Below are 10,766 nucleotides of genomic sequence, written 5' to 3' on the forward strand. Positions count from 1 at the left end.
GTCAGAACTGTTTCGGTCTTCCATCAGGGTTTCCCCTGACTTCAACCTGATCAAGTATAGTTCACCATCTTTCGGGTCACAGCATATATGCTCAAGGTACGTTCCAGTTAGAGGCATAAATAATATAAATATACATTATACATAACTATATAGAACGCCCCGGGATTGTGTTAATTAGCTATAAATAGCTAAAAAACTAATCCCATTATTAGTCAAGTTAATTACGCTATTAGGTTTACATCCCAATAACTTGCACATATGTTAGACTCCTTGGTCCGTGTTTCAAGACGGGTCCCGAAGGTATCCTGAATCTTTCGCATTGTTAATCATACAAGAGCATATAATAAACACAAAAATCAATGATAATTATGCCATTATATAATTCCGAAAAATTAACGCTCTGTAATAATATAAATCTATCAGCACTTTATCAAATTAATAACATTTATTCTGTGTTAAAATGCAAGCAATTTAATTGGAATAAACTATAAGTTATATTTTATGATAAATTTGGGATATGCTAATAGATTACAATGTCCTTATATGGAAAAAATGCACATTATTCTTAATAATATTATTTAAATATTACAATTTTAATGATGAATTTTCCATAACGGATATTCAGGTTCATCGGGCTTAACCTCTAAGCAGTTTCACGTACTGTTTAACTCTCTATTCAGAGTTCTTTTCAACTTTCCCTCACGGTACTTGTTTACTATCGGTCTCATGGTTATATTTAGTTTTAGATGGAGTTTACCACCCACTTAGTGCTGCACTATCAAGCAACACGACTCTTTGGAAACATCATCTAGTAATCATTAACGTTATACGGGCCTGGCACCCTCTATGGGTAAATGGCCTCATTTAAGAAGGACTTAAATCATTAATTTCTCATACTAGAATATTGACGCTCCATACACTGCATCTCACATTTGCCATATAGACAAAGTGACTTAGTGCTGAACTGTTTTCTTTTCGCTCGCCGCTACTAAGAAAATCCTTGTTAGTTTCTTTTCCTCCCCTAATTAATATGCTTAAATTCAGGGGGTAGTCCCATATGAGTTGAGGTTGTATATATAACTATTTTTTGCCATAAATTCTTTATATATAAATGATAAAACAATCAATTAAATTCGTTATAAATAGTTCCAATAGTTCTTGTAAGCAAAGTTATTTTTTATCCATTTAACGAACCAACGAAGAATAATAACAAAACCAAGATTTTTCTTTTTCCGAATCATTAATAAGAGACAATTCTAGATGAAAAATATTTCAATTTTTTATGCTAGACATTTCTCAGTATTATTTGATTGAAAAAGAAAATATTTCTCTTCGTTTTTCACATTCAAATGTGAGATAATGTTTTTCATTTCTTTTTTAATATTATGAATAAAATCATTATTTAATCCAATAATATACCATATGCTTATAAAAAATTTATAAACAACTTAATTAGCATAGTCTTACAACCCTCAACCATATGTAGTCCAAGCAGCACTATAAAATTAATTAAAGTACATAACAGCATGGACTGCGATATGCGTTCAAAATGTCGATGTTCATGTGTCCTGCAGTTCACACGATGACGCACAGTTTGCTGCGTTCTTCATCGACCCATGAGCCGAGTGATCCACCGCTTAGAGTTTTATAATTCATTTTTATATAATATCAATATTGTTTTTATTGAAAGAAATTAAAAATACACCATTTTACTGGCATATATCAATTCCTTCAATAAATTTATTTTTATACCTAAAAATAAATGTTGCGATATGTCTTAGTTTCATATAAGCATTATGTATCATAAAAATCTGGTTATGGTTTGCTATTTTGGGTGACACATACTGCAAAATTTATATAAAACATTAACCTGATGGATGACAGGTACAAACATTGTATATTTTAGGTTGTTGCATTAGCCAACGTATGCTCATAACATAGATGAACAATACATATTCGCAACGCGTGTATATTATGGTCCATATACACACACACTTATTTTGAATACCACATTCAAAATTATTTTAATTTTAATTCGACTTCTACTTTCAAATTTTGTTCAGTTTCTTCGATTTCCATTTTCGAGAATTTGTTTTTATAGGAAACGCCATTGTTGTAGTAGGTACTGCCACAAATACGCACAACAACATTAATAATGTTAAAGTCTTTTTATGAGGTTGCCAAGCCCACATATAAAATAAAAGCCATCTTCATTTTATTTTGACTTTAACTTTTGATTCCGTGGAATCATTTTGTAATATTTTTATTTTGGTAAATTGTATTTATTTGTATTATAACAAATGTTTATTAACGATAAGGATATATACAATAATGATCCTTCCGCAGGTTCACCTACGGAAACCTTGTTACGACTTTTACTTCCTCTAAATAATCAAGTTCGGTCAACTTTTGCGAAACAACCGTAACACGCAAGGCGTCACAGTGATCACGTCCGGAGACCTCACTAAATAATTCAATCGGTAGTAGCGACGGGCGGTGTGTACAAAGGGCAGGGACGTAATCAATGCGAGTTAATGACTCACACTTACTGGGAATTCCAAGTTCATGTGAACAGTTTCAGTTCACAATCCCAAGCATGAAAGTGGTTCAGCGGTTTACCCGGACCTCTCGGTCTAGGAAATACACGTTGATACTTTCATTGTAGCGCGCGTGCAGCCCAGGACATCTAAGGGCATCACAGACCTGTTATTGCTCAATCTCATTATTGCTAGACGCAATTTGTCCATTTAAGAAGCTAGTGTCCTTATAATGGGACAAACCAACAGGTACGGCTCCACTTACATAAACACATTCAAACACAATAAACATTTTACTGCCACCATGAATGAAGGCTACATAAGCTTCAGCACCATAATCCTGAAGATATCTATTTAATATATTTGAGTCTCGTTCGTTATCGGAATTAACCAGACAAATCACTCCACGAACTAAGAACGGCCATGCACCACCACCCATAGATTCGAGAAAGAGCTATCAATCTGTCTTACACACTTATGTTCGGACCTGGTAAGTTTTCCCGTGTTGAGTCAAATTAAGCCGCAGGCTCCACTCCTGGTGGTGCCCTTCCGTCAATTCCTTTAAGTTTCAGCTTTGCAACCATACTTCCCCCGGAGCCCAAAAGCTTTGGTTTCCCGGGAAGCGACTGAGAGAGCCATAAAAGTAGCTACACCCAATTGCTAGCTGGCATCGTTTATGGTTAGAACTAGGGCGGTATCTGATCGCCTTCGAACCTCTAACTTTCGTTCTTGATTAATGAAAACATCTTTGGCAAATGCTTTCGCTTAAGTTAGTCTTACGACGGTCCAAGAATTTCACCTCTCGCGTCGTAATACTAATGCCCCCAAACTGCTTCTATTAATCATTACCTCTTGATCTGAAAACCAATGAAAGCAGAACAGAGGTCTTATTTCATTATCCCATGCACAGAATATTCAGGCATTTGAAGCCTGCTTTAAGCACTCTAATTTGTTCAAAGTAATAGTACCGGCCCACAATAACACTCGTTTAAGAGCACTAGTGCAGGTTTTTAAATAGGAGGAACATATGAAAAATACAAGTATTTAATCACATATAAGAACTCCACCGGTAATACGCTTACATACATAAAGGTATAGTACTAACCACAATTGTAAGTTGTACTACCCGTATGAAGCACAAGTTCAACTACGAACGTTTTAACCGCAACAACTTTAATATACGCTATTGGAGCTGGAATTACCGCGGCTGCTGCACCAGACTTGCCCTCCAATTGTCCTTGTTAAAGGATTTAAAGTGTACTCATTCCAATTACAGGGCCTCGGATATGAGTCCTGTATTTTATTTTTCGTCACTACCTCCCCGAGCTGGGAGTGGGTAATTTACGCGCCTGCTGCCTTCCTTAGATGTGGTAGCCGTTTCTCAGGCTCCCTCTCCGGAATCGAACCCTGATTCCCCGTTACCCGTTGCAACCATGGTAGTCTAGATACTACCATCAAAAGTTGATAGGCAGACATTTGAAAGATCTGTCGTCGGTACAAGACCATACGATCTGCATGTTATCTAGAGTTCAACCAATATAACGATCTTGCGATCGCTTGGTTTTAGCCTAATAAAAGCACATGTCCCATAAGGTTCATTTTTAATTGCATGTATTAGCTCTAGAATTACCACAGTTATCCAAGTAACTGTTAACGATCTAAGGAACCATAACTGATATAATGAGCCTTTTGCGTTTCACTTTTAATTCGTGTGTACTTAGACATGCATGGCTTAATCTTTGAGACAAGCATATAACTACTGGCAGATCAACCAGAATAATGTTTTTCCTTCATATTCCATTCATATATTTGAATCGAAATAAGCAATATAATAGATATATAGATATATAGATTTTTCACTTTATATAATTCCATGATTTTTTATTATATTGAATAAAATTCAATATTTCGCCTTTGGGTAAAATTTTAAATATATAAGTAAAAAATCCATTCGATTACGGCCATTTTTATATAGCATTCGTAATCCATATTTTCATTTTAATTTATACTTGTTTTACCAATATAACAAGAATTTCATCTAATTATTGTAATATATATATTTCTATAATTTTATCTTTTTATACATACATATTTCATTATAAAATATCATTTTATTTCCAACATACATAATTATTGTATCCACACATGTACAATTTTTGTTTAACCAATATAAATATTAAGTTAAATCATTTGCATTTTGAAGATAAATTTAAAATTTATCTCTTTTCATATATATCTCTGGTAATATATAACATAAAACCAAGCGCATATGATAATATTTCCACATTTAATATATAATTTTATATTTCTTCATAAGAATCCATATTTGTATTATACCGTAACGATATAATATCCAACTATACGGCAGGTAATAAATTAATATTTGCCTGCCTCCAAAAATTAACGATAATATATGGAAACGATTTGTTATTCTATATATAATAGAAACTTGACTTTTGTTTCCGATATTATCTATAAGCGTATATTCCTATTATCCGCGGGCCAAGTCCCGTGTTCTATAGAACTGAGAAACAAATTTGTACGGATAATAATAACTTTATTGTATGTAACCAATATAACATAATCCGAAATAAATATTTCGAATAATGCGGGAGGTCGGCAACCACTGCCTACCTATAGTAGTTTTTGAACCCGCTGTCCTCAAAGCGGGTATTTTCAATTCCGTTTGCCACCCAACATACGGGCTATTCTCTTATATATTAAGAGATTATAGGAACATTTCATTTTTTTTTCCATTATTCATATATAATATGATTATTTTTCCCTTATACATATAATAATTAATCATTTTCATATGTATATTATTTAATTTACTCATATTATTGCCAAAATCATATGAATACATAAGTTTTGAACAATATGAGAGGTCGGCAACCACTGCCTACCTATAGTAGTTTTTGAACCCTCTGTCGTAATTTCCGGTCGTTTACACTTATATCTTCTTGTGGACTTCACTCCAGCTGTTGTTTTTTTTTGTGAATCCTCCTAGCTATTTTTTTTCACACTGAATTTTAGCTATATTGTGCTTCATTTAAGCTTTTTTCCTGTTGATTGAAGATCTATTGGGCCTTATTTCACAAAGATTGCGATTTTTTTCTTCTTCGTGCTCCAATCTCCAGATCCCAAGTGCAACTTTCTCCCGAATTCCGACGGGATCCTTTGTCCATCCAGATTTGGGTGCCCTCTGTGTCTGGTTCTTTTTTCAATTCCACATTTTTTTGCGGCGTGCAGGCCTTCTTGACTTCCTTCTCTTAGGGCATAGCTGAGCATGCCCCTAGAGGGAGACAAGAAAAAGACACCCGCACCTGGAAAAGAACAAAAGTTCAACCCGCAATCTCCGCTATCCACTCGCGGTAAGCCAGCACCCAAGTCCGTTAGTCCCAGGGTCAAAACCGCGACTCCCACTCCGAAAGCAAAGGTTTTGCCATCGACCAGTTCGAAGACAACTCCTAGGTTGGTCATTTCCCGACCAGTGACGCGAGCGTCTAGTGAGTCTTCTCTATCGAGAAAATCCGAGAGTCCCTCCGCTGTCGGGACTGATTTCCTCCGCGTCACACGCTCTACCACAAGGAAAATGGCATCCTCTGAGCAGCCAACGCCCGCAAACGCAGCGTTGCATAAATTCATCGCCGTCAGCGATCGCGTAAGCCTTTTCGAAGCGAAGATCAACACTCCTGATCAAGCCTCTCCGTCCCTACACACGTTACAAGTCCGTCTGCAACAGGTGCGAGCCTTATGGACAAAGTGGAAAGAGAGTACGAAACATGCTCTGACCTAATGGCCCAAGAAGGATCCCTCGACACAGTGCCTATTCTCCAGGCCAAATATGACTACTGCTACTCAGTATACGAGTCATGTGCAGCACAAATTGGCGAAACAATCGACAGAGCAACGCCTCAAGTCGCGCAAGCACCCTCTCAGCCGCTAATTTCGTCCGGCTGCCGCTTACCTCCATGCGACACGGAAGTCTTCGATGGCGACTACCTCCGATGGCCCACTTTCCGGGACCTATTCACGGCAATTTACGTAAACAACCCCAGGTTGACTCCGGTCGAGAAGCTATTCCACCTCCTTACGAAAACAAGTGGCGAAGCAAAAGCCATCGTGGCGAAATCTCCTCTCACGAATGATGGTTTTGCTTCGGCGTGGGAGGCGCTGCGAGATCGGTTCCAAAATAAGCGACTTTTAGTCAACAGCCAGCTCAAGCTTCTTTTTAACTTGAGCTCAATTTCGCAAAGAATCTGGTCATGCTCTAAAAGAGCTACAATCCACGATTCAGGGGTGTTTAACAGCACTAGCGCATTCCCAGGTATCCACAGAAAACTGGGATTGTCTCTTGGTTTTCCTTTGCGCGAGCAAACTGCCCAAGCAGACCCTGTCCTTATGGGAACAGTCGCTAACTGCCAAATCCGAGATCCCAGCTTGGGAAGAAAAAATGCCTTCCTGAGCGAAAGGTATCGGACATTGGAAGCCATCGAAGATATGAAACCGACTCAGGCAGTTCCAAAAAGGCTTCAATCCTTCGAGACAAAGGTCAGCACCAAACAGAAAGGGTGTGACTTATGTTATAAGGAGAACCATCCGGTAAGATTGTGCCCGCGTTTTCTTCAAATGTCTGTTGACTCGCGCTCCGGGTATATAAAAAAGAAGCAGCTATGTCTGAATTGTTTTGCCAGAGGTCACCAGCTACGTGACTGCACAAGCACACACAGCTGCTTTACATGTAAGGGCAGGCACCATACGCTGCTGCATCGCAGCCCCCAAATTCCGAAAATGCGAGTTCCTCAACCTCGCGCCCCTACACAGCAACTTCCGAGACCCTCTAGCAGAAATGCATCGGCAAGCACCTCAGCGGTGCAAACTTTTTTCGCGTCCGGCACTTCAGCCGTCCTACTGAGCACAGCGATGATTGACGTGTGCCATTTGGGGACGAACTACCGAGCCCGAGCCTTAATCGACTCGGGATCCGAGGCGACGTTCATTTCAGAACGCCTGTTCAACCTCATCAAGTTGCCATTCCGCAACACCCAGACCCAAGTCTCCGGTTTAAATCATTCGGTCTCCGCGAAATCCTCGAAGCTGTGTCACTTCGGGATTCGCTCTCCTACTAAGCCAGGTCTACAGTTAGACACTGAAGCGTACGTCCTTCCGGAGCTCTCAGGCAAACTGCCCTCCTATCCGATCCCTCGGAATTCTTTGAAGGACCTGCCCGCACTCCGCTGGGCAGATCCTACCTTTTTTGAGAGCTCTCAAATTGATGTACTGATCGGGGCTGACATTCTACCATCCATAATGATGGATGGCACCCGACAAAATATTTGCGGCTCGCTCCTGGGCCAAGAAACTATTTTCGGGTGGGTGCTAACGGGGCCGATTTCCAAGGGTAAGCCGAAACGGGTCGCATCCTTCACGACCCAGGTGCACCAAATAGGCGACCCTGATTCGCTCGACACGCTTCTCAGCAAGTTCTGGGAGGTGGAGGATCTACCAGTAAAGATGGTAAAAGAGTCGGACTCCTATTGTGAAAGGAACTTCCTCCAAACAACAACAAAAGACGCAAGCGGGAGGTACGTGGTGACGCTCCCGTTCCGGATCCGAGAATACCGGATCCGATTTAGGATATTCAAGGTCCATTGCGTTAGCTCAGTTTCTTAGAAACGAAAATCGTTTAAAAAGAGACTTTCCCTTAAAAGAGCAATATGACAGCGTGATCCAGGAGTACCTGGATCTGGGTCATATGAAAGAAGTTCCGCCGACTCACAATTCTCCCTCGTATCATCTTCCTCATCACGCGGTAGTTAAGCCCGAAAGCACCACTACAAAGCTTCGCGTTGTATTCAACGCTTCAAGTCCGTCGGCAAATGGACCAGCTTAAATGATATCCTTCATGCTGGTCCAGTCCTACAATCCGATCTAACGATCCAGGTCCTGAAATGGCGTTATTTTCAATACGTCTTCAGTGCAGACATTACGAAAATGTATCGTCAGATCTGGGTCGATCCAAAACATACCCCGTTTCAAAGAATTCTGTTCCGAAACAAGGAAGGAGATATCCGAGACTTTGACTAAAAACAGTTACCTTCGGGGTCAACTGCGCCCCCTTCCTCGCCATTCGAGTCTTGCAACAGCTGGCAGAGGATATCCAAGTGCCATTTCCAAATGCCAGCCGCATCATCCAGCAGCACATGTACGTCGACGACGTTCTGGCAGGGCGAATTCCGTAAACGAAGCCCAAAGTTCAATTCGAGAGTTGCAAGCAGCCCTAAGTGCCTCCGGGTTTCCGCTAAGAAAGTGGACCTCGAACAACAAAAGCGTCCTTAAAGACGTCCCGCCGAACACCTCCTTCATAGCGAGTTCCTCGACATCGATGCCGAAAGCACGGCCAAGACGCTCGGTATTCGGTGGAGGGCAAAGTCCGACGAATTCTATTTCGTTCCTCCAGACATAGTTGTGGAACCCTCCTATACAAAGCGAGAAGTTTTGTCCCAAATCGCTAGGTTGTTCGATCCTGCCGGGTGGCTCGCGCCGTTCATAATCCGTTCAAAAATGTTCATGCAGGAGATTTGGTTGCAAAACTTAGGCTGGGACGATAAGCTTCCCACTGAAATGTGTCAGCGGTGGCAATCGTTTTTAGACGAGTATTCCGACCTCAACCAGATCCGCGTTCCGAGATGGATCTGGTACCAGCCTGAGGTAATCATAGAGCACCACGGGTTCTGTGACGCGTCTCAGAGAGCCTATGGAGCCATCCGCGTCGAGATGGGGCAAAGATCCTGACTCGCCTGCTTACAGCCAAAACACGAGTGGCCCCGGTAAAAACCGTCTCCCTTCCTCGGCTAGAGCTCTGTGGTGCCGTGCTGTTAACCGAAATGGTGACAACAATCCTTCCGCACATGCCCTCCGCCAGTTCAGATATTCGCTGCTGGACAGATTCCACAATCGTCTTAGCCTGGCTACGAAAGCCTGCGTGCAACTGGACCACATTTGTGGCCAACAGAGTTGCCGATCACGCAGGCGACGCCAGTCGACTGTTGGGCACGTTCGTTCTTGCCCAATTCACCCTACAAGTGAAGAGATCCGAGGGCAGAACGAACTCTGACCTCCATTGCGCAGCGCAGAGCATATGGCCAAGAGCTTCAGCATCTGACCGAGAAAAGGCCTCTCCAGTGTCAAGTCTTTGGTGAATTTGTTCCCGTTCATTGACCAACACGGCCTTTTAAGGGCGTGCGGCCGTCTCACTGCCCAAAAACCCTGCAATATGATGAACGTCATCCGATTATTCTCCCCTATAACTGTAGACTGTCGCGCCTCGTCGTCCAATTTACTCACCAGATTACTCTTCATGGCGGTAGTCAATTGATCGTACGCCTGATCCGATCGAAGTATTGGATTCCTAAAATCAAGAATCTGGTGAAGGCTGTGGTCAATCCGTGTAAGATTTGCACGATTTACAAGAAGAGACTCCAAACACAGCTGATGGGCGATTTCCCGACAGATAGAGTCTCCTTCTCGAGGGCGTTCACCTACACGGGTATCGATTATGCCGGCCCTTTCGAAATAAAAAATTATACAGGGAGAGCGTGTCTCATAACGAAGGGATATGTTTGTGTGTTTGTGTGCTTTTCCACGAAGGCTATCCATTTGGAACCCACTTCCGATCTAACAACCGAGAAATTTCTAGCGGCCTTTGCTCGTTTCGTAGCGAGGCGCGGTTGTCCTCAGCGGGTCCATTCGGATAATGGTAAGACCTTTGTGGGGCGGCAACTTTTTGACTTTCCAAGCTATCAAAGAGTCCGTGACTGATGCATATAGCCATCAGGGACTCGTATGGCGGTTCATCCCACCAGGGGCTCCACATATGGGGGGTTTGTGGGAAGCAGGGGTGAAAAGCTTCAAAACCCTGTTCCTTAAATCGACGTCAGTCCGCAAATATACATTTGAGGAGCTGGCGACGCTTCTCGCGAAGATTGAGGCTTGCCTCAACTCTAGACCCCTCTCCCCTATGTCCGAAGATCCCTCAGATTTGCTAGCCCTCACACCAGGCCATTTCCTTATTGGAGGGCCGTTGCTTTCCACGGCGGAACCCGAGATAAAGGGCGAAGCCAAGTCGATAATAAATCGATGGCAACTCAAGCACAACATCAGCAGTTTAGTGCACGGTGGAAAGAGGAGTATCTTAAAGAACTCCATAAACGAAGCAAATGGCAA

The 10,766-nt window shown here is 41.7% G+C and overlaps 2 non-coding genes across 2 annotated transcripts; both read right to left on the bottom strand.

The window, feature by feature from the left end:
• Positions 1-1,466: 1,466 nt before the first annotated feature.
• On the bottom strand, positions 1,467-1,645 carry LOC117149284. The gene has a single exon (XR_004460179.1). It is a non-coding gene; the product is annotated as a 5.8S ribosomal RNA (ribosomal RNA).
• Positions 1,646-2,329: 684 nt separating this feature from the next.
• Positions 2,330-4,315, bottom strand: LOC117149286. Its single transcript, XR_004460181.1, has one exon. It is a non-coding gene; the product is annotated as a small subunit ribosomal RNA (ribosomal RNA).
• Positions 4,316-10,766: the final 6,451 nt, after the last annotated feature.

The sequence above is a fragment of the Drosophila mauritiana genome, unplaced genomic scaffold (assembly GCF_004382145.1).
Source record: "Drosophila mauritiana strain mau12 unplaced genomic scaffold, ASM438214v1 U_189, whole genome shotgun sequence".
NCBI classification, from domain to species: domain Eukaryota; kingdom Metazoa; phylum Arthropoda; class Insecta; order Diptera; family Drosophilidae; genus Drosophila; species Drosophila mauritiana.